Here is a 26053-nt window from a genome sequence, read left to right on the forward strand (position 1 = left end):
AAACTATCGAAATATATATAAATATCTTAGGATTATGTAAAGTGATCTGAAAGGAAGCCAAAAATGCAATAATATACAGGGTGTTCTATTTAAAAAAAATTATCCAGATCCACTCACACTTTTTTGTGCCACCCTATAGAAGTTAAAATATTTTCCGGAAATACATCCTGGTACATACTTTAGGTTTGCACTTAAACAAAATTCTCAATTTGTTTATTCTAGGAGCTACAGATGCCCGACGCACTATTGCCGGACCCTGTATAAATTTATAACATATCCCTAATACTAATTGCAAGATGCATGCTTGTCGCCCATGCGTAAGTACATCTCTGGTTTTTGCCATTTACGCGTGGACTACTCTAGTTTTTCCTTCCAAAATTGCCTTCCTTTCTTATTTGCCTTCCACGGCAAAATAACCAAGCTGTAATATCTGTGGGACTAAGCGTATTATTGCTTTCTTTTTTCTCGAATTGTCTATAAAGTTGTATCGTTATCTTAATTTCTATGAAAATGTGACATATCTGGTTTTTCCTGTGTTTAGTCTTCATTTGTCCACTCCATTTATTGCTGTGAGAACGATTTAGGTATGTCGCCAATATTGAAGTTATTAATGTAAATTTGATATTATATAATCTATTATTGCAAAATAAAAACGCTAAATCACCACAATACACCAAAACACTTTTACTTTTACACTGGACGCGCGTTTCGCTAACCATGTTAGCATTATCAGCAGATGATTATAAACTAAAGTACAATCTACAAGTTGAGCGTTTATATACTCGCCCAGTGGGCACCGAGTGGGCGTGGCAAAATCTAGCCAACCGAGTCAGAGCCCACTGAGCGTAACAGTTAGATTTCCGCCACTAGAGTAGTAGGAACAAAGAACTTGAAGGAATTAGACCGTTGTCTCTGTTCATACTATCTTTACATTTATTAATTCTCTTAAAGCAAATCAAATTGTAGATTGTACTTTAGTTTATAATCATCTGCTGATGATGGTAACATGGTTAGCGAAACGCGCGTCCATTGTAAAAGTAAAAGTGTTTTGGTGTATTGTGGTTATTTAGTGTTTTTATTTTGCTGTGTAACATCAAAGATTCCAACCCTCAACTGTAATAATCCATTATTGTTTTAACGTTTTAAATTATCCGCAATTAACTCGAAAAACACTGCGATCCGGAAATAAACGGGACATACTCTATGACAGTACAATTATTTGCGCAGCCGTTTTTTTGCGCCTGGACAAGCATCGACAAGGCTGGCCAAGTACACTTGACAAGTGTACGAATAATAATTGTTGTGATCCTTTGATTCTGACTATATTTACCAACAGAGATTCGGGACGCGATGAGTGACCAAGGAAACCGTGCTCACGACATGGCGAGTATATTCCAATAACAAATATTTGTCAAGTACACGAGTCATGAGAATGCGCCTTTAGAGCGACGGCTCAGCTACTTTGAAATATCGGTTCCCGATAGATCACCGAAGTTAAGTGACATAAGGTGATATGAGTGTATGGACTGGTGAACGTCTGTAAACTCTGTCGCGCTGTTTTCTATAGTGTAAGAGTGTAAAATTTATTGACACACACTGCTCATTCGCGCTGGCTAGAGACCGGGTGAGATCGGATGTCTTATAAGAGTCGATTTAAACACTCGCTAAAAGTCGGTAAGTCATTAATAATGATATTGCCAAGGACCGCAGCTCTGATTTCGCGTAAACGAAGTAGTCCTAGCAGCATAAGGGATACGTTAACTTAACATTGAATATAACAGTAGTTTTTAACTTAACAACAGTGTATTTAACTTAACTTTAAACGTATCTTTTTTTTCAGATATTTTGTTATAATGTTTTTAACACATACTTTATATTAAGGATAATTTGATGCATAGTAGTTATAAAAAATTGTAACTAAAAATATCTAGTTTGATTTGATAATTAGTCATTTATTAAATGAGAATATAAATGAATTAGTTTTGGTAAGTAATCTTAATTAACGGATTTAGCCCTTGCCCAGCTCAGTTCTAAAAATAACTCACTCCAAGATTAGCATTCAAAACAATCCCTTTTAGGGTTTCATTAATTAAATCGACGAGGCGTCAGACAGTACGAGGCCCTTTTACATTATGAATAATAACGGCTTTCAAATAGTTATGCTCTCACCCAATGTCCTTTTAGGTCACAGAATAATTATATATCAAGTCTACTCAATAAGAAAAGATTTCGACAGACAAATGCAATTACCTGTTAATTAATATGACAGAAAACAACTGCAACAGTCATGCATACTCTTCACCACAATGATTATTATTAAAACTTAGTTTTAATCATCTGCTGATGATGCTAACATGGTGAGCGAAACGCGCTTCCAATGCAAAAGTAAAAGTATTTTGGTGTATTGTGGTGAATTCGTGTTTTATTTTACTCTTGTAACGCCAAAGATTTCAACGCCCAACTGTAATTTTATTCCCAGTTATTGTCCTTAAAGTAAATGTTCAAAAGGGGGATGTTTTGTGTACAAAATAATGGGAATACAGTAGAGGCCCGATAATCCGAAGAACGATAATCCGGATATCGTGTTAGTTCGAATTGACGCCAAGCTTAAATTATGTATCTTGTAATCCGGCTATTCAATAATCTGAATTTTCGATCGTAATATCTTGAAAATCCGGATTTTTTATTATCGGGATTAACCCCAACTTTAATTGAGCTGGATTAGTGAGTTTCTGTTGTATATGAATATCAAGGACTGCACAGACTGCAGACAATGAGTGCAGACAATGTTTCCTCAAAGTGTAAATATCTGGTTTCGTCGTCATAAGGGTGTCATTGAAATGGTGTAAAAAAATCGGGGGGTGATAGTACTCCTAAAAATACTAAAAAAAGTTCCTATAAGTATAGGGTGGAAAATGCAAATTAAGGGAGTTAGGGGCACTGAAAGGGTGAATTTAAAAAACGCTTGTTTTAATATTGTAGGTTTAAAAAACGAGATAAAATTTCGAAAAAAAATCCTCTGCCATAAATTTTGACCCTAAATCAAATGGTGACACTGAAAAATTATTTGGAAAAGCGGAAAGGGTAGTTTTTGCAAGAATAGGGGGTTTTTCGTGAATAACTTTTTTGAGGTTATTTTTTTTGCAACGTGGGTTCATTTTTTGAAAACTACATACTTTTCCCTACAAAAAAGTACTCTTGTTGCACATCGCCCAGAGCGATGGTTTTCGAGAAAATCGAAGACAAAGAGTTTGCTCTGATGGGTTGCTAACTTGTTAATCAACATAAGCTTATGAAAGTTATGGCGGTTCAAAAGTAACAAAGTAGTTATCGAATAATTAATTGAAAAATCAAAATTTCATGATTTTTAAAACATCTTATTGCTTTAAAAAACGAAATAATCCAATTACCAAAATTCCTTATTAAAATAATGCATTCCTTAATTCATTCATAGTAAATGTTCAAAGTGACCACCATTCATTTCAATGTAGACATCTAATCTTCTTCTCCACGATCTGCGTAGATACCCTGTGGAATATTCTTGGTGTTGTCCGAATTTGATTGGAACAATCAATAATTCGTTGCCGTAGTTGCTTTTCAGTATTAATCGGCACTGAGGAAACCAATTTTTTTTTTAAACCAAAAATGTTTATTTCGTTTTTAAAGCAATAAGATGTTTTAAAAATCATGAAATTTTGATTTTCCAATTAATTATTTAATAACTACATGGTTACTTTTGAACCGCCATAACTTTCATAACTTTAGGTTGATTAACCAGTTAGCAACCCATCAGAGCAATCTCTTTGCTTTCAATTTTCTCGAAAACCATCGCTCTGGGCGATGTGCAACAAGAGTACTTTTTTATAGGAAAAAAATGTAGTTTTCAAAAAATGAACCCGCGTTGCAAAAAAAGTAACCTCAAATACGTTATTCACGAAATAACCCCCTACCCTTGCAAAAACTACACTTTCCGCTTTTCCAAATAATTTTTCAGTATCACCATTTGATTTAGGGTCAAAATTTATGACAGACGATTTTTTTCGAAGTCTTATCTGGTTTTTTAAGCCTACAATTTCAAAACAACCGTTTTTTAAATTCACCCTTTCAGTGCCCCTAACTACTTTAATATGCATTTCCGCCCTATACTTATAGGAACTTTTTTTACTATTTTTAGGAGTACTATCACCCCCGATTTTTTTTACATCATTTCAATGACACCCTGTATAATTTGCATAGGTTAGAAAAGAGGCAATAAAAAATCCCATTGGAGGAAACGAAAATTTAACGACACTGTCGTAATTCAAAACAATAAACATATTTTCAGGAACCAAGCATTGAATTACCTATTAACAGCTTCGAAATATTTAAGTACTTTTTCAGGGTTGGAATAACTACAACTCAAATAAATTGTGAAGTAGGGTGAGCCAAAAAAAAAATAATCTATGGAATTTATGAGTTAAAATAAACCTAATAAGCGAGAAAAAAATATCCTCGAAAGGCAGGATTTTTAGCTCAATTTTAAAAGGTGTCGGTGAACCATTCAAAGTTTTCTATTTAAATCACACGTAAAAAAATCTTTTTCCATTAAAGGTACCATAACTTTAAAACGGTTTACGATAAAAAAATTTTACATCGCGGATTCTTGCAGAGCATAAAATTTACTAAAAAATCTATCTGAGTGTAATTATCTTAGAGAGTTTAGTCTTTTTTGCTAAATATGAAAATGTTTAATCAATAAACACTAAAACTGCATATTTTGATTTTTTTTTACTTTTCAAAACTTTCAAATATACGAATTATTGAATTGAAAAAAATTACTCCCAGATATATTTTTTTAGTACTCTACAAGAATCCACGATGTAAATTTTTTTCTGGTAAACCGTTTCAAAGTTATGATGGCACTTTTAATGGAAAAAGATGTTTTTGGGGCTCACCCTATTGTGTAGTTTAGAATATATTTAGTTGTATCTATTTGATAACGTCGAATGGTATAACTACCCAAAAAGTGTAATCGTGAAAATCAGAAAATAAAGTCTATGAAAGTTCGACATAATAGCTTTACTTCAACTGACACTTTGTCTACCATATTTAAACAGATTTGCTTTTCTGTTCAATAAATTATTTCTTACGCCATAATACTCTCATTCTACTGAAATAAGTTAAAGCCATATAACTTTTATAAATAACACTAATAAAGTTAATTCTCTTTTGCTTATAAATTACTATGCAACATAGTTGCGATATTAGGCTTCTAATTAGCACGGGATGAAAGAAGCGACGATTATTTATTACTCTTTCATCGACTAATAACCAACCCTATTCGCGTTAATGAACCCCATATACCTGACAGTAAATGAACGGAAATTCATCCACGTTACTTACACCTTTGTATCGCGATCTAGGGTTGGGATATTTTTTGGCATGTTAGGTTTTTTTGTTTAAAACGTAGATAATACCGTATGATCGAAAAAAACGACCTCAAGTAGGCTTGAAAATGACGATCGATGTAATTCTCCGTTAGGAGACGCATGTCTTAAACTAATAAAGTTAATTTTCTTTCCTTTATAAATTACTTTGTAACATAGTTGCGATATAAGGCTTCTAATTAGCACGGGAAAAATTGACCAATTGGCAGTAGTGGCCAAATTTAAATTTGGCCAAACAGAGGAACTTACACAAAAGTGGAGGCAGACATTTCAAATATACCCAATTGCTGATAAGCCTCCTCCATAGTCAAAACCCAACATTCAAAGTTTTAACAATTTGTTACCAAAATTCTTTAGAATTTTTTCTGTTATATTGTGACTCGCAACTTTTATTTTGCTTGAACATTTGATTTGTTTAAACTATTACCTTTTTAGTATCAATTTCACTGCTGATTTGTTATGCAAAGCTGTAGTAGATTTACTAACAAGACATTAATAAGCTTAGTGAACACCTAAATCTCATGAGACTGACGAAATAAGTCCTTTACAGATTTTGTCAATAAGGAGAAGACACGACAAAACACATTATATGCCAGCGCGACAGCCTGGCAAAAGCGTGGTTCTTATGAGGCAATGAGAAACCATTGACAAAGAGCTATATGGAGGGTTCAGTTTCCAAGATATTAAACTTATAAACATTATAGGACTGACCTAGAGATCAAAAGATACATCTAAAACCACATACTAGGACATCTAGGACTGATGAAGCTGCTGGTTATGGAATTGTTAGTGTTCTCAAATTCCCAAATTCCCAAATGGTGTTCTTGCATCCAAGCTTGAGTATAGGAAGACAAATGGCATCTTGCATTATCCTGCTGAAAACGTCACCCCTCTGGATATAAAACATGAGCCGCTTCAAGAAGAAAACCATTTAAAATATCACAATATTTTGCACTATTAACAGTTCCATCAACTATATACAGAGGTGTAGTACGGCTGATGTCGGCTGATGTGTAGTACGGATGGAGTGGCCTCTGTGGAGCCGTCTCAGATAGTGGCTTTTGTTAAAGCCCTGAGACCGTATAATGAGTTATAACCCGTTATAACTCAAGAAAGGGGAACACACAATAGATCTGTGAGGTCGCGGTGAATAACCCCCCTGCCACATTCTACATTCTACATCTCGAAAACCTCTAGTTCATTAATGGCTGTTGCTTTCAATGTCCAAACTTCCATACCATAAAGGAGCACGGACATTTTGTTATTAGACATTTTGAAAAGGGTAGGAGTGAAGATGTAACTAGAGATTAGAATGATACTACAATAGATAAGGTCGCAGAGAAACAGACCGATAGCCACATAAACAATCTAATCTAATCTAATCTTCTTCTAGGTGAATTTATTATAATACCAGTGTAAATACAAGTAATAAATTGTGAATTTACTACATCCCCAACCCTGCCGTCATCATATCGGACTCGGTATTCGTCCTTATAATCCTGGCTAGTCCGTCGTCTGAGGTGGTCTCCGCTCCGGTACGGGGCCGTGCTTAGTAATGGTCGTAATAATTTATCGATGAGTACTCGGCCTTTATTATTAACGGCAGCGGTTATCTTTTCAACTTTAATTGGAGAGAGCGCGTCCACTCGCGCTCGTAATTTCCACAACTTTGTAAAGTTTTCGTGCTCTCGCGGACGCGGTACCGTCAATTAAACGTACGACCGGCACGGCCGGCGAACTCTCTCGTGTTGCCCGATCGGAGTATTTCGCATTGTCCTGCGAATCGGCCGTGAAGTTGGATATCGATTGATAGCTTAGCGCGCTATGGCGTTAATAGATGTTTATTAAACGGTCTCCATACGACCCAATTTATCATAGATACAACAAATTGTACAATATAGGTTCGTATTATAGTCGAAACAATAATTAAATCGTCTCGGCGTTTGTAGTATCTTTTACAGTAACCCATTTGTTATGCTAGCAAGGCAAAATATGTGCAAAATGTAAAGACTGGCAGAAATCTGCATCACAGAAGCGATGGGAACCTATCCAACAGCAGCAATGGACGTCGATCTAAACACTAACTGCTCATTGTCATTGTCACGCGATAATGATTAGAATTATCATTGATGAAAAAAGTACTAGTACTACTAAAATACTTCCACTCCTTCAACTCCAAGTTGATGACATACCAAGAATGTACATCTTTGAGAAACACCTCACTGTAGTATTGAGTAATAAAAAAAATTGGAAGGAAGAAACGTTTCGTCAGCAGGTAAAAAGATCATACCATAACGTGTCGTATCACCCCAGTGATATTAGTTAAAACAAGGCCCATCGGTGGAAAATATTCCCACAGTTTTGAAAATGGTTTTAAACGATTCCTCTAGACTTGGGCTAATACGTGTCAAAAGTCTCCGAAGATAGACGATGAAAAATAATGAAAATTAAAGCACCTTATCTTTAATAACATAGATTTTTTGTAATTTAAATTTCATAATATATTATACGTTTATATTAATATATCATACATTTATATTATATATATATATATAAATTAAAATCACTTTTTTTATTGAATACAAATTATAGGGGTGAGCCAAAAATTGTATTTTATATTCAATCTAGAGTGCCAGGGTTATGTTAAAAACAATAATTCTTAATCAAGGAGCCTTGGAAAAATAGATTTGATCATCTAATGTTTTTAGGGCCTTGTCCTGGCCAGTTAGAAAACGCCCAAATCGTATTTTTAATCATATCTCAATTTTTTCAAATGGAATGGGGGTGGCTCATTAGCATATTTGGAAAAAATATTTTTTTACGAATAATTTGATACCTCATACTTGGTATTTTGAGTCAAATTTTCGTTACGAACCGCTAGTTATAATTTCAAATAAACCATATGTGAAAATATCAAAACTTGACATATGATATGTCATTCTATTCAGTGTGTTATTTTCTATCGAATAAAGTAAAAAAATACCGAGGTTCCATTTAAAAATCAAAAGTTGGAGTCATTTCCGGTGAAACAGGAAGTGACCAAAAACAATTGAACACGTCAATCAATCCTAATTTATGTCATATACTAACATACCAAATCTCGTTTTTTTAACTGAAAAAATAAAAAAGTTATAGGGGTGAGCCACTTTTGAGATGGTAATGTCATAGTTTCCGAGATATAAGCAAAAAAGTGAAAAAATTGACATTTCCTCCCCACTCCTCGAGCTCATCGTCTTGGGGACTTTTGACACATATCAGTCCAAGTCTAGAGAAATCATTTAAAACCATTTTCCAAACTGTGGGATTTTTTTCCACCGATTTTTCTAATTTGACTGGGCTATATACTGATGCTTCCAAAATCAAAGCAGGAACAGGGATAGGAGTGTTTAGGTGAAAACTAAATACTCGGAACCAATGAGCATCCTTCAAGTAGAAATCTACGCTATCGAAAGAATGGATGCAAAGATGTACAACTTATGTTAGATAGGAGCAATCGGAAACAAGAAACAGCCATCTTATGTATCATATATTCAAACAGCCTTAAGAGCGATCAACTCAATAACCATCAATTCGAGGTTCTTGAAAGCAAGTCTAGAGAAGCTGAACAAATTAGGCAGAGGAAATAAAGTTCTGCTACTTTGAGTCACAGCCCACCAAGGCATAGAAGGTTCTTCAAGCAAACGATCTAGCTTGAAAAGGAGCGCCACTAACTGGACCTTTGTGCTTCCTAAGTGGAGCCGTTGTGCTTCCTAAGTGGAACCCAACATAAAGCACAAGAAGTAAGAAACCTGGAAGACTCTATCCGTAACCTGGCCTCTGAATGAATACCTCAGTAGACTGAAGCTCAGAAACAACGGTGAATGCAGATTCTGTGGGGGAAATGCGCGTATCATCACTGAATGCGTCGAGACTACAACCATTCGTGCAATAAACTTTGGTACGACTGATATCGGAGATCGTGAACTAACCTGTCTAAAACCGACCCAGATACTGGCCTTTGTCAAAGTCCTGAGACTGTATGATAAGATGAAACAGGAAGTGACCAAAAACAATTGAACACGTCAATCAATCCTAATTTATGTAATATACTAACATACCAAATCTCGTTTTTTAACTGAAAAAATATAAAAGTTATAGGGGTGAGCCACTTTTGAGATGGTAGATGTCATAGTTTCCGAGATATAAGCAAAAAAGTGAAAAAATTGACATTTCCTCCCCACTCCTCGAGCCCATCGTCTATCTTTGGGGACTTTTGACACATATCAGTCCAAGTCTAAAGAAATCATTTAAAACCATTTTCAAAACTGTGGGATTTTTTTCCACCGATTTTTCTAATTTGACTGGGCTATATACAGGGTGGCGCCTCTCATACGCCGCGGAAGTTCAAGGGAGAACGGTAGTTTATATCGAAATGAATTTTGCCAGCATATGTAGGTTAACTGAAAGCATTTTATAAACCAATGAGCATCCTTCAAGTAGAAATCTAGGCTATCGAAAGAATGGATGCAAAGATGTACAACTTATGTTAGATAGGAGCAATCGGAAACAAGAAATAGCCATCTTATGTATCATATATTCAAACAGCCTTAAGAGCGATCAACTCAATAACCATCAATTCGAGGTTCTTGAAAGCAAGTCTAGAGAAGCTGAACAAATTAGGCAGAGGAAATGAAGTTCTGCTACTTTGAGTCATAACCCACCAAGGCATAGAAGGTTCTTCAAGCAAACGATCTAGCTTGAAAAGGAGCGCCACTAACTGGACCTTTGTGCTTCCTAAGTGGAACCGTTGTGCTTCCTAAGTGGAACCCAACATAAAGCACAAGAAGTAAGAAACCTGGAAGACTCTATCCGTAACCTGGCCTCTGAATGAATACCTCAGTAGACTGAAGCTCAGAAACAACGGTGAATGCAGATTCTGTGGGGGAAATGCGCGTATCATCACTGAATGCGTCGAGACTACAACCATTCGTGCAATAAACTCTGGTACGACTGATATCGGAGATCGTGAACTAACCTGTCTAAAACTGACCCAGATACTGGCCTTTGTCAAAGTCCTGAGACTGTATGATAAGATATAACTCAAGAAAGGGGGACACAATAGATCTATAAGGTTTCGCTGATTAACTTTTCCCCTCCCATACAATCAACAATCTACAGTTGGTTAGGAAAATTTTGTTTTACTAATATAAAGCCATAGACAAGCTGGGTACAATTTGAATTCAAGACAGTAGTGTATATAAAAAACTTTTTATTTTGTAGATTTCTCTTCCAGTTACGAAAAACACACGACTATTCACAAGAAATTAATCCGTCACAAAATCATAGACATTATTTGAAAATTAGCTTTATTCAATTCGAACTACATTTCTATAAAAAACGTAAAAATTACTGTACATGCACATCGATAAATAATTGTTTGTCTAATTATCTAAATCAGCTGTACCGAACCCAATTTTACAATTATTACGCTTATGTTGATTTCTTCCGCAACCGTCCGTCCGACCGAAAATAATCGAATAACCCAGTTTCAATTAACAGTTTCCTTTCTTTTTTTCCTTTGTTCGCGACCGCTCGGAAAATGATTAAAACGAATTGCGATGGGAGTCGCGCACACCTGGGTGACCTCGCGCGGTCTTGACCGTCGGTCGGTCTATCGGCTCACCTGGGACCATATCGGATAGCACGGATTCTAGGTCGAAAAGGACAATAAAGAATACTACGAATCGTAGTGTCGTATTAGAGGACGCATTAATGAAACTTAACAGTTTTTTTTCATTAAGTCCGAATGACATCTGGTTCTCGTTGTCTTCTTCATGTGCCTTTCTGCGTCCAGATGTTCGCTACTATATACTATATACTACCATTACTCGCTGACGAGTATTTGACACGCATCAGAAGATGGTTAGGCAAGGCGTTTTCTTTCATGAGCTTTTCTTTGACTGAAAACCGTGATTGATACGTGATGTTATGTCTCTACCGCACTGCGGACATTTAAAAATCTCATTGCTTTTTTGCCTCGTTACTATTTCTTTATCAAAGCTATATTAGCTATGCTGGTAACAGACTTTTCAATTCTTCTCCATTATATTCTTCCCACTCATTCTGCATGTTAATCTACTTTGAGTTTTCGTGGAAAATATCCCTGTACCTTTTGAGTTATCCACCCGGTTTCCTCTTACCGTCTACAAGCTCACCGTAAAGCAGAGATTTTGGTATGCGGTTTTCTTGCATTCTGCATACGTGACCAGCCCATCTTAAGCGGAATTTTGTAATCATGACTTCAGTGCTCTCGCAGTTAGTTTTCAAGGACCGATACGTTTAGGACATGGTGGAACCATATGATTCTTAAGAGTTGTCTAAGGTATCTGTGTTACAACTTGTTTAATGCGTTCATGTGTCGGCGGTACGGCACACAGTGTGACGAAATCGAAAAACAATGGATCTAAAGAAATGTTAAAAATAAAAAAAAAAACATATTCTTACCTAATTGTAAATAATGTTAATCCGAATCATTATCCTCATCTCCTACTTCCACATATCCATATCATCTAATAATTCCTGCGCTTCTGGATATAGTGAGAAATTCTTTTTCCAACTGTATTTTCGTCTAATAGATGAAATTAGTGGGTCTGGCACCCCTCTATACCAGTTATTCGCCAGGTTACTTCGTGATTTTTGAAGAAAGTTCTGGCCGTGTTGCCATCGTTTGTTGTTCCATGTCCTTGTTTAACGACATCCAATATTATTCCTAGCTCATCTCTAAAGGCTTTTTTAATTGCTTTCTTTCTTTCTTCTTTCAAGGTTTTGTTTTCTCCCTTTGCAGACCATGACTTAAAATCTATATTGTATGCAATATGAAGGAGACATTCTATACATCTTATCCACAAATGAAGGGTTGAAAGTCCATACTTATAAATATCTTCCCTTAAAGGTTTTTTTTATAAACATCCAAAATTCATTTCAGAAGGTTTGATAAGACAAATAGGACAAGTGGATGAAGACGATGTTTCGGATATTATGGTGCGAATTTTGCCGTCTATCATAGTCAAATGAAGATCGTGCTTAATAATAATATCTACATTGCAATATGTTGGAATAAGATTTTCGATTTCGGTTTGCATATCTTTAAACTGTTGAGTAACCATATCAGCTGATTTTTTAGTAAACTCAAACTTTATCGGTCTACAATATTGCGTTGATGCGGGTGCCAGGATTTTCCCATATAGTTCTACTACCCATTTTCAAATGGAGAGCACAACTTGTCATGAACACCGAAGATTCTTCCTGTTCTGAATTTTCGCGGTCTTCAAATGTTTGTTTATATAAGCTCTGACTAGATGCACCATCAAAACCCCATTTAGTAGTGAGAATTAATTCTTAATTTGGCTGTATGTTCAAGTTGCAAGTTTTAACAATTCTTTTAGCTGTTAGATCTAGAATTGATTGTAAGCGTATCTTTGCCATTTTCTCTGTTACAACAACAACTTCTTGTGGTGGATAACAATTTTCCTTTTCTTTTTTGAGCTTGTAGTATGATGGTAGTATATTATTCCGCATATGTTCAATTGTAAAGTCTTTCAAAGTAATGTATTGATATGTTGATAATTTTAAGGAAGTCATTAAAGCAAGCGATTTTTCCGGATAAATGCAAATTGTTTTTTTTGAAGTTTTAAATAAAAAATCACTCACTTTTGTAACATCATCATCATTTTCTAAAATGTGCTCAATAATTTTGCTTAGTTCTTTTCGACCTTCAATTTTTAACCTCAATTTTGTAGCAAATGCCAACTCTTCAAAAGTATTTTCATGAGTTAGGCTAAGTGTTCTTCTTTTTTTCTGTTTCGTACTCAAATCGCCGAATGGTTTTAATGGTTTTGGCTTGGGGTTGTCTTTGCTAGTTGAGACCTGTTGCAACAGAAACTCATTTTCAACACATTCTGGGCAAGAAAATGTAGACTTCAACCACTGAGATTCCTTTTTTAAAAAATAGTCAATATTCCGAGAGGAGGTTTGATATATTTTGTTCAAATTAACGCAAAAAAGTCTTAAACATTCCGACAGAACTTTCGACGTTCCTTCGGAAAACAAAAAACTCCACTGGGTCTTAACCGCATGCACTAGACTATTATGGTCTTTTAAACTAATATTCTTGTCTCGTAACATTAGAAACAATTCGCGATTTTTTTGTAATTTCTCCATCTCGAAAATGCTGACCACACGGTGCTAGGAAAATACGACAACTAAATAAATATATCACAATACTTCAAAGAAATTCTTTTCTTGATTCAAGCCAAGACTGGAATGTGTATAAAGAAAAGAATTATTTATGCGCCTTCATTTGAATCCGTATAGACTAATGCAAAATAAATACCTTTGCAGAATGTGAAATAAAAGCATTTTTTTCTAAGAATAGCAAATATTAACAAATAAAAAATATAGGCTTTTTTCCCTAAAGGTGGCTCTATCAAACAAGATATTTGCCAACTTAAACAAATCTAAACATTTTTTATAAGTCAACGGAAACATTAATTTTGTAAAAAAACGACTTCAACCAAAAGGAAAAACGTTTCCCGTCTACTTACTGCATAATTTTATGAAAAATTTACAGAAATACATTACCAAAGGTTTATAGATTTTGCACACAAAAAATAATTTTTAATCAAGCAATACTTTCGCAGCACATTTTTTTGTAAAATGGGCAAGGTTTTTGGCTAAATTTTTGTGACTTACGGAAGGGCAAGTTTCAATTAAATTTATTCACAAACTAAATGTTGTAAAAAAAATAATGTGAACCAACATAGCGTAGGGTATTACCAATTTGTGCTGATGAAAAAAAATAGTACTTTTCAATGTTGATTTTATACTTAAATGTCCACTTTTTTCCTATATCGAAACACTGTGCGGCACTCAGGTTTCGCTTCCATATAACATGGTGGGGATTATTATTTCTCGACAATTATTATACATTGCAAGTTTCGTTTTTGTGCTCAAGTAATGATTGTAGGAGACCCAGTCTTTTAATTCCTAGAATGCTCTTGAGACGCTGCTAATCCGGTGCTGAATTTCAAAGTCGATATTGGTCTTTTCCGAAATCAAACTGCCGAGGTAATTGAATTCCGCTACATATCCCAATAGTTCTTCTCCGATTTTTATAACGTTGTTGTGATCTTTCGGGGGAGTACACATGATTTTAGTTTTGTCGATATTCAGCTTAAGGCCTAAAGCCTCGTATGCCCAGGTATATATGTTCAATATTTCTTGTAATTGCTGTAACATTTTTGCAGCTAGAGCGCAGTCATCAGCGTAATGAAGTTCTATAATGAATTTTATACGTGTTTTTTCCCTGAGTCTTTTTATGTTGAACAGATCGCCGTATCTATATCTGTATCTAATGCCCAATCCTCTTTCCTGCAGTTTGCTGTCCACTGTAATGGAGAGCGCCATGAATATGTTGAATAGGACAGGCGCTAAGACACATCCCTGCCCAATTATAATTATGTCATGATATTGAAATCCAATATATTCTAAACTCTTAATGCAAATACATTTACCAAAAATTGTTAACTAGTCGATATATTTTTTCTAGAAAATATGACAAACACCGGTACAAACTAAATCAGAGCAATGAATGGATCGATTTCTCTTGCTATAAATCTGATATATTACATAATAGCTATTCAACTGAAATGTTAATATAATTCCAAGTTGTTAGATAAAAATTCTTTGGTATCATAAAACGGCAGTACTGCCAAGGAAAGTATCTGAATTTAAAGATTTTAACCATCGATATGGATATAGATAACGTGAAGACGTATTACTAACTGGACCTAAATTAATTACAAGTAAACCTATATTGGAACAAGCAAAGCCACAAAAAAGTTACTTAATTTTTGTTTAATCACTTTTTTATCCTGTTAATTAGCTTTGGATACCAATTCTTGCATGTCAGATCAAAGTAGCAGTAACTACTATAAGATCGAAAAAAAAACTGGTGGATAGGAAATGACTCAATCGATGATAATTTTAGCGAGGTTAAGCCCTAGACATAATTTTCTTGGTCCGTACTCTTCTCTATTTTTCAATGGCGATTATTGCCAATTGGCACTAAAAAAGTTGTATATTTTTATAATGAGTAAAATTATTTTTAAATGGTGTAGTTTAAAATTGGAAAAAAATATTTTTTTAGAAATAAATTTATGACTTCGGAAACGTTCTATCCTTTTTTAATCTTTCTATAACTAGTGTTAACGTCTAAAAAGTTTTATGTCAAATTTTTAGTACATGACATTTAGAGATTAACCTAGTCAAAATTATCTTCCATTGTCATTCCCTAGCCGTCTTGGATGTCGTTTCTTTTTTCAATCATACGGTATAAAATCTATGTTTTTATAGATACATTATTGAGTATTAATCTGATGATGGTTAACGTGCGTCCAGTGTTAAAAGTAAAGTGTTTTGGTGTATTGTGGCAAAATAGTATTTTATTTTGCTACAAGAAAATTACAAGCTACTCAAACTAGCCGCAATATTTGGATAAAATATGGATTTAATATTCAAAATGATAAATATCACAATTTAAAAGAAAATATTGGGTTCTCATGGGTTTTCAAACTGAATCAGTCTACGAATAAAGAACGGGAGAACAGGTTTTCAGTGAACAGTGTATTCAGACTATATCGGTGAAACCCTGTGAAACTGAAAGCTGATTCTAATTTTATTAATTTTAACCGAACATTAAATAAAAACTGAATTTAAAACATAATTTTTTCGTTCATTTTTTCAAGTTTTGGGGAAATAATGACATAATTATACTTTCAAAACAAAATTCTTTCCATATTGTTTCACTACCATCTACCACATTTTTTCATTTTTGTGACAGAATATGTAATGACTTATATACTTCTCGAACAACTGGTTGATATTTTGTAGATATTTTATGTTTATGAGACCAAGAATATCTAGACCAATTTAATATATTCAATTATCAAAATGAAACGTGTGAACAAAAACCCCGTTTTCCGTCTTTCAGTTTCACTGAATCAGTATTACTGTTTCAGTAAGACTGATAGGTGGGAAGTTCGCCTTCAGTTTACTTTATCCTTATATAATTTACATTTATTAAATATTATTACCGATTTGTAAGCTAGCCAGAAACTTGACGTACCCCACAAAACTGCAATTCTTTCCCCATTTAACCGACTCTCTCTCTATCTAGTTAGTTAGTTTCCGAGATACCCACAGAGAACATAGGAAACTGTATTTAATATTAGCCATAATAGGTATGTACTATTTAAATTGGAATTTACTTAAGTATTATACCTAGAACAAATGTGTAATGCGTGTGCATAATTTAATATACGTCTGTAGAACTACTGCACGATATTAATATGCATATTTCGCTATCAAATTATTCTGGTTAATAGAATATTGGATTAGGCGTTATTGTGCAACGGATAAATGGTAGTAATTAATCAAATATTCCAGTTGAAATTTCTCTTTGGCAATTAATAAATCAGATTGCGATATAATTGCGACCAAATAATTGACGCGATTTCAATTAGTAGATTTTAACACATTTCTTACTTAAAACCATTTAAACTGACTTAAAAAAAAGACGGTTGGAGAATTTTAATCGATGATAATTTTGGCGTCGTCACGCCCTAGACTTATTTACTTACCTAGCCCGTACTATTCTTTATTCTTTAATGGTGTTTACTTACTAATATATACTTTAATATTTTTTTTCTATTTTCAGAACAAACGCAATCTCTACATTGTCAGTCAAAAGCATCAATAGAAAGAAAGCAAGTATAGTGGCCACAGAACAACCGAAATTAGGTAATTAGGATATTTTAGTCTTTTGAGTCTCTGTTAAAATAACGAGTCATAAAATAGACCGTACATTGCACGTTTTCAAGAGAGAAAGTACGTTTTAATCTAGATTCTATAATAATAATAAAGAAATTACTTATTGTATATTTTAATCCTCAGATTAGATTTTTGAGGTGGCTATCGGCCTGGGCCCGAATTCTATAACTTTTGACATAAAAACGTTACGCTTTCAAAGTGGCAAGCGAACGTGACTAAATTGAATTTTGTTTATATCAAACGAATGGGCTAATTTTGCACAATTTTGCACACCTGTTTTTGAATTTTGCACATTCTCCTGACTAAAGTTATGCGGGTTTGAAAATTTGCAATTTCCCCCCCATCTGCTACGAAATTGAATTTCGTTTATATCAAACGAATCGGCTAATTTTGCACAATTTTACACACCTATTTTAGAATTTTGCACACCTTCCTGACGAAAGTTATGAGGGTTTGAAAATTTGCAATTTCCCCCCCATCTGCTAAGAAATTGAATTTTGTTTATATCAAACGCATCGGCTAATTTTGCACAATTTTGCACACATATTTTAGAATTTTGCACACCTTCCTGACGAAAGTTATGAGGTTTTGAAAGTTTGTAATTTCCCCCCCATCTGCTACGAAATTGACTTTTGTTTATATCAACCGAATCGGCTAATTTTGCACAATTTTGCACAGCTACTTTCGAATTTTGCACACTCTCCTGACAAAAGTTATAAGGGTTTGAATATTTGAAATTTGTCCCATTGTGTGTGAATTGTCTCATTTAAAAAATGTATGAGTCATATTTGAAAATGATAGATCTCAGCGACGCGACGTGGAAAACTGTACGGAACCCAGACTTCACCTTTTCGATAAGTTATAGGATAACCGAGATATGAGGGTTGTCGAAAAATGCAAAATTTTCAAATTTGCCAGGTATTTCAGGAAGAGGGCTAGGACAAATCTGTGTGTAGAATCTTTAGTTTCATAAATGTTCTTCTATGCAAGCTATAAATTTAAAAAAAAAGCTATCAAATTTTGAACAATATTTATAGCTACCAAGTTGTAATATTGGCCATTACTTATTGAGAAATTTATTGAAGAACCCGTCTTTTTCACTAAAGAGCAAGAGAAGGCACAAAATCACTATTTTTACCAACAGTTGTAGATTTTTGGGTTAGTTCAACAAGCAAAACGATGCTGTACAGTAGCCGTTTTCAAATCGTTTAGCGCAATCGGTAAAGACGCTAAGCAGGTCAAATGAGAATACCCAAATCGGTAGTCAAATGCGACCTAAGCTGAAATTTACGTTATATGCACTATGTCAAAAGTCATCATCGTCAAGTATCTCAAAAGAAGTGTGCTTAGCGTTTTCTAAAGTTAAAGAATTCGGGCCCTGTTCCACTGCGATATTTATTGTGGTTCTCTTCTGATCTCTAGGTTACATACCCCAGTATTGTTCATACCCCAGTACTTCTTTTCAAAAATATAAATTGTCCTTTTCGAAAATATATTTGTCCAAATCTAATATTGTCCATATAGTTTCTTTGTTGATGGCTTATCATTGTCCAATCAAAATAATGCACATTTGCTAGGCTGTCACACTGATTTTAAATGTATTTTATGTATCTTTTTTTGCATATTGACAAATTTTGAAGTTGTTTCGTCCATCAATTCCATCAGATTTAGATGCTTATTAAGATTACAATACATTGCTAGTAGACCAACCAAACCCACTACAACTTTGACAGTCTTTACTGTTTTGTGGCCATTTTTGTACGATTCTTTTCAGTGCCGTATGCAGAAGGGTCCTGAGCCTATGAATGGCATTAATGAGCCTTGTTTGGTCAATTCGCAGTCTCTTCGTTATCATTGTGACACGCTGATGCCCAGGCTAACGTAACATTATTATTGCCATCCAGCACACAATCCCACATTAATCTAAAATAAAATTGATCTTTGTGGAACCGATCGCTTTTAGCGCCGCTTAGAGGCCTGTGAAGATGGCGACTGAACGATCTGTTCTTTCCTGCCTTATTGCTTCACCTATACAGCAGTATAGATTACCGTTATTTCCTCCTGAAAAATTGTAACATTCTATTATTCCAGTTCCTCCTATGCCTGAGCTGCCTGTATACCACAACTTGAACGAGTACACCATTTATTCGTCTTCCCCACCTGGCAAAATTATATTAAGTTTGTGGTTAAAGCCTTGCTAATACTATTACATATAGACAAGGATAATACCTTGTAGCATCTAACGGTATTCTCGGTATCTTGCCTATTTCTAGCTCTTCAATTAGCTTCTGGTTTTCAGCGCTATGGCTCTGATTTATGTGCTGTTGACCATGAATTAACCTCTCCATGGCACATCTAGTTTCGCCTTGTATGAAAATGTGTAGTGGTGGTAGATTCAAAGGGGACATGTGTAGGTTTTCATGCCCCCCTTACAAACAAGCCTTGTGTGAAACTTAACAACCTCATAGCAATATCATCATTTGCAATGTCTTTGTCCCCCACACTAACCCGTAGGTTATCACAGGTCTTGCAACCTGGAAGGGTCATTTTAGAGTATAGTCTCCACACTAAAAATAGCACGTAAAAGAGAAAACTACAACATTGTATATTTTTGTACACATATGACACACAATTGTTTTATTAGCTATGTTATTCCCCAGCTCAGTTTAAAATAGTGCCTAGTAACAAACTATCAAAATGATATATAGCTAATATAGGGCTACAATTTGTAATAATGATGCATTTAAATTTCCACGAGTAAAATCTGAATATTCTCTGACACAAATTGTGAGAAATGCAACCACACTTTTTCGCTATTTTCGTATGAAATCAAGCATATTTAACTATTTTGAATACCTACAAATTGATAGAAATAAAAGCTAGAACGTGCCATTTTAGACGCAAAATGCAGCAGTGTTTTCTACAATAGTGGGGTTTATTACAATTTATTTATTCCTTTTAGTTTTTTCCACACATCCTTCGGCACCTGCTTAGGAAAATGGCAGCCTTCTGTAGGTATAGCTTTCGCTATGTTTAGTACTTCATGTAAGTCTTAGGAAAAATTGTAGTACCTTGCAAAGTCAAAAGGTGATTCGATGAAACCGATCTTTATGAAACCGATTTTAGAGATATTTTGTACCATTTTTTGTAGATTAACATAAAGTACTTTAGTTTTTTCGACGCTTGAATTTATAAAAAAGGTTAGAAGTAATATGAAAACTATTATATGGATTCATGAATAATGATAATCTCGATCATCTGAGAGTCTGAGAATTCCTGCTTAACAAATGAGAGAAACAGAAAAATACATTATATTTAGTATTAGGTTTGATAGTTTATCCAATAATTTTGCAGCAACTAATCTAACTAAAAGGCACAATTCACAGTTTAGCTTCTCTATCTATTGAATTTTTCCTGCACCGTAAGAATAAAAATTATCAGTTTCTTAAGATCTATATAAAATCAATAGCAACCGCGTCTAAGCTAAACAAAATCATACGGTCATGACATCGAGAGAGGACAACGAAAATTGACTTTGCTTTTAAGTTGGAAATCTCGAGAACGTGACCCGAATTTCTAAGAAATATCATTTCTTGCCGCCCTTATCGGAAACATGGATCTAGCAGCGACACGATTTGAAGAAATGCGGCAATTCCTCACCCGACCGAACGCGCAGATCTGATAAGCAGTTTTCGATGATTCGTATCGTGCAAAAGAAAGACGGCGTATCCATTTCCAGGGTAAATATCATTTACTGTTATACACACGCTATTATTTTGTGACTAGGCCAGTTACGTTTTATAATTAATAATATATATAATATATTTCTTGAGAAAAATCTGGAGTTTTTGCCATTGAAAAAGCTATTAAATAAAAAAGTTATTTTTTGTAAACACCACTGGCCTTGATTTAACGGAAACCAATTTGTCGGTGGTATTTTACTAATAAAACAAATTTGATACTTTCCCAACAGATCACAAGATGTTTTTTAAGGAGATTTGGTTTATTGGGTAATATATAAATCAAAAGTCTTTTGATTTTTTACGAATGCTTTCAAAATGATTTGTTTAGCCATCATATTCGATAGTCAAGCAGCACTAAAAGCGATCAACTTAATACCTATCAATTCGAAGTTGGTCAAAGAATGCCTAGAGAAGCTGAACAAATTAGGCAAAGAGAGTAAAGTCCTCCTACTCTGAGTGCCCGCTCACCAAGGGATAGAAAGCAATGGAAAAGCAGACGAGCTAGCTAGAAAAGTTGCGAACACTCCGCTAACTGGACAACTTGCTGGATCTGTTCTGCTTTACAAGTGGAAGCCAACTTAAAGCGAATAACTTAAGGACCTGAAAGACTCCATCTGTAATCTGGAATGAGAATCTTCCTACGGTCTAAAACACTCGAAGAAATTTCTCAGAGAACTTATGACCGAGAAAAATCAAAGATTTTCCTTGATTTAAGTAAGAACAAACTACGGATTTTCACGGGGTATTTAACAGGACACTGTTTCCTCAACGAACCCCTCAGTAAATTGAAGCTAAGAAACAAAGGCGAATACAGATTCTGTATGAAACAGGCGAAACTACCTGATCTATTCGTGCAGTATATGTACATAGGTATATCATATAACACACGCTAAACAAAATGCTTTCAATTCAAATGTTAAGTCAGTATTGTCAAATTAATCTGGAAAGTTATAAACCTGGAAAATTACACCTATATACCGGGTGCGTCACCAAAAGTGGCTCACCCCTATTACTTTTTAATTTTTTCAGATAAAAAAACGATATTTGTTTTTTGTCACTTCCTGTTTCACCTGAAATTCAAATTCTGATTCTTAAATGGCACCATCGGTATTTTTTTTTACTTTATTCGATAGAAAATAACACCCTGAATAGAATGACATATCATATGTCAACTTTTAACATTTTCGCATAGGTATGGTTTATTTGAAATTATATCATGCGGTTCACAACGAAAATTTTACTCAAATACCAAGTGTGAGGTATCAAATTATTCGTAAAAAAATGCCTTTTCCAAAAATATACTAATAAGCCACCCTCGTTCCATTTGAAAAAATTGAAATATGATTACTTACTATATTATATGACTTGGACATCTTTTACCCGGCCAGGACAAGACACTAAAAACGTTAGATGATCAAACCCAATTTTCCAAGGCTCCTTGATTAAAAATTAGTGTTTATAACGTAACCGTGACACTCTAGATTGAAATTTGAAATACGATTTTTTATTAAGCGAAAATTTCAAATGCTGACATATGATATGTCATTCTATTCAGAATGTTATCTTCTATCGAATAAAGTAAAAAATACCGAGGGTGCCATTTAAGCATCAAAAGCTGTAGTCATTTCCGGTGAAACAGGAAGTGACCAAAAACAATTGAATACGTCAATCAATCCTAATTCATGTCATATACTAACATACCAAATCTCGTTTTTTTAACTGAAAAAAATAAAAAAGTTATAGGGGTGACCCACTTTTGAGACGTACCCGGTATACCCCGCGAAACTTTAAGTGTTTCTGTTGAATAATGTAGAATGAGAGGGGGTTAATCACCGCGATCTTAAAGGCTCTTTAGGCAAAGAAAATAAAATCGTTTAGTTTATATTACCATAGAAACGCCTTTTGATTTTTACGAAAATTCAACCATATTTTCATGTTTTTTTGTAGTTTTCTCTAAAACGGTATGGAAATTTGTAAAAGTATAAACGGTATTAACCATTTTAGAACAAGCAACAATTTTCATGAAGATTGCATTTTTATCAAAATGTCAATAATAAAAAAGTTCTCTTGTAAAGACAATCCAGGGACATACTGTATCTTAATTCTACCTTTTTTTATTAATAGGTTGCAAGTTTTTTTGTTAATAGGTTGCAAGTTATTTAAATTACTGCGTATTTATCAGAAACCGGCCAATAAAAAGCTATTAAAATAATTAATGTTGACAATAAAAGTTATAAATCATCTTCATTATTAACGATTAACGTCCATGCATGTTATTCTTTAATATATTAATGTGTCAATATTTTAAACAAAATATATGCCAATTTAGGTCTTTGTAGTTGTTCTCCATTCAGAGACATAAATAAACATAGAAGAGACTGGAAATAAAAGAATTTGGAACTTTTCACTGTCTTTATTTATTTTGATTAACACAATGGTTAATCAATTTATTAACAATTATTAACAAGAAGGATCACTGACCGTTTTCAAGTGTAAACTCATACACTGTGTCAATTTTAAAACTTCCCCTCTTTAATATCTTTGCAATAATTTTTGAGTAAACACTAGCCTGAAAACCAAAATCTGAATGCAGACATGTTTAATTGTTTCTGCATCTTTGAAACGTGATTATTCGGAAACCTCTGGACAAAAAGCAACGAAGTAGGATACCACTGAAAAGAGAATTAAACGCCCTTTAAAACGATGTGCTACCTGACCCCCATTCCCATTAAAGATTGTAAGGGTGACATCTACCCCTCCTAGGGGGTTGAAAGAAAAAGGCTAAAAATATTCATTTAAATTGTCCTCCTTACCAATAAAATTGACGTCCCTTTCGGATTTTTCATATTTTTAACTGCAAGAAAGATATTACACAGTGTATGATAACGGTCAGTGATCCTTCTGACCGAAACGTTGTGTTAATCAGAATAAAAATAAAGACAATAGAAGTCCGAAATTCTTTTATTTTCAATACGGAATCATTGTCTATCACATTCATAGAAGAGATTACTAAATTTTTGTATTTTTAGATCTTAAAGTTTGTCAACAATTATCTGTGTCGTCTCTACTGACGTAACGACTTGCTCTAGAGAGTTGCTTTTTTACTAAAAGATAGCTAATTGGCTCTTCTAAAAACTGTCGTCGCCGGATTTTTGTTTTTCATTTAATTAAACAAAAAATAAAAAGTATCTTTTTTCCTGGTGTCGCATGTCGTGGCGGATGCGGCAGGCTTCAACTAGTAAATATATAAACAGTTATTATTTACATCAACAAAACTCACCTTCTTAACAGCACTTAAGGGACATTAAGGGTCATTACTACCACTTTCCCATTCAAAATATTCTAATAAATTTGCGATGAGTTTTTTACGGCTATTAAGATATCTTGTACACTTCGCACAAAAAGAGGTTCTAGAAAGAACAATGTTCGTCTGCAAGGTCTGCTAGTAAACATTTTTAAGTTTAAAGTATCACAACATTATTTATTTAAACTAAAAACTTATAATAAAAAACTAAAATGTCAAAACGAATGACAATGTCAAGAAACAAATAAATAAATGCGGCAACTTGACATTTGCAGAGCTGCCACCTGAATCCCCAGCGGCAAATTTAAATTCAACTTAGTCAGCACGGCGCTGAATATGTCCATGGTGGACAAGAATTAATTTAAAAATCGCGCCCTCGATGACGTAACTAAAAATCCATCCTATTAATTATATAATTTAATAAGTCGAAGGATTTAATTTAATTTAAAATTTATTTTAAAATTTTTAAATAAAAACTTGTTTTTAATTTTTTTTATTAAGGTTTTATATATTACTGTGTCTCTAGTTTACTTATTTCTCTGGGTTTCTCCTCATTTTCGACCATTGCGACGTCTGGGTCAGTCGCGCTAGTGCGGGTCACGGGTAAACATAAATTAACAAAAGACACGGTCTCTGTGTCCAACGGTACTTTTATGACTTTATCTTGGACACATCTTTCTCCGTTGCCGTGGTAGGTACGGCGTCGATGGGTTCCGGCAACTTGAAAGTCGATTCATCTGTCCGAAATAATGGTACAGTAAATTCTCAGCTAATGGCCTTGTAGATTGGACACTTAATTTGTTGTTTTCAGTAATGAACCCGAATATTTAAAAAAGGGTATTAACACAGCAAGCTGCAAATCGTCAAATAAATGTGTCATTGAAGCTTTTACTAACCAGTTAGATACCTAAGTCAGATTTTTATATATTTTTATGATACATTTTTAACAGCAGCATTTCTATTAAACTGTTAGGCGGCAGCCAAGCAGCAGAATAAAAAAAAACAATGCTCAATACCACTAGCAAATAAAATATATTAGCTTTTCGGTACCGGTTTTGATTATTTGTCGTGTTACGCCTGCCTAGTGAGTCTGTTGTCTTTCAAGTGAATCCCCGACTCTGTTATGTAGCCCGAAAGACGAACGAAAGAAATATATCTCGAATATATTGAAGAGTGGCTTAAAATCCTTCAGCCCTTAGCTTATGCCATATTACGTAGTGATCAAAACACATCACCACTTTTTAATAGACATGTATTCAATAACATCTGTAATGGATACATATAAAGTACTACAAAATCGATTAAATTTTATAAAAAAAAATATGTTTGTAGTTGTTCTGAAAATTAACAGTTTAATTTTATTTGGTTTTAGTCTCATCTGTATCTACAATATATGAGAATCGCTTTTAAAACGTCCTTCGACATTCAACGCATAATGTCGAAGGACGTTTTAAAAGCAATTCTCATATATTGACACGCCTAGTCGCCATTGATTTCGTTCATTCCAGTCTCCGTCACGCAGATCCCTTGAGCTCATCCCCTTCTTGACACCCTCCATCCAGTTTGGCCTTGGTCTTCCCCGTTTCCTTCTCTTTTATGGAAGCCAGTTTACTACCTTCTGAGGCAGTCGCGTGTTGTCCATCCTTCTCACATGTCCATACCACTTCAGTTGGGCTCTCTATTTCACTACTATAGCTTTTTTTCTACCCATT

The 26053-nt window shown here is 34.3% G+C and overlaps 1 protein-coding gene and 1 long non-coding RNA gene across 2 annotated transcripts in view; one reads left to right on the forward strand and one right to left on the reverse strand.

The window, feature by feature from the left end:
* The window catches only part of LOC115889451, a 66362-nt gene extending 49094 nt beyond the window's left edge, over nucleotides 1-17268 (forward strand). Inside the window, exon 3 of the long non-coding RNA XR_004051453.1 lies at nucleotides 17182-17268. This is a non-coding gene — a long non-coding RNA (uncharacterized LOC115889451). The remainder of the gene's footprint in view (nucleotides 1-17181) is intronic.
* LOC115889573 (whirlin) overlaps nucleotides 1-26053 on the reverse strand; it is a 331512-nt gene that overhangs the window by 174221 nt on the left and 131238 nt on the right. The window lies entirely within an intron of this gene.

Source organism: Sitophilus oryzae, unplaced genomic scaffold (assembly GCF_002938485.1).
Source record: "Sitophilus oryzae breed Bouriz unplaced genomic scaffold, Soryzae_2.0 scaffold_815_pilon_pilon, whole genome shotgun sequence".
Lineage (NCBI taxonomy): Eukaryota > Metazoa > Arthropoda > Insecta > Coleoptera > Curculionidae > Sitophilus > Sitophilus oryzae.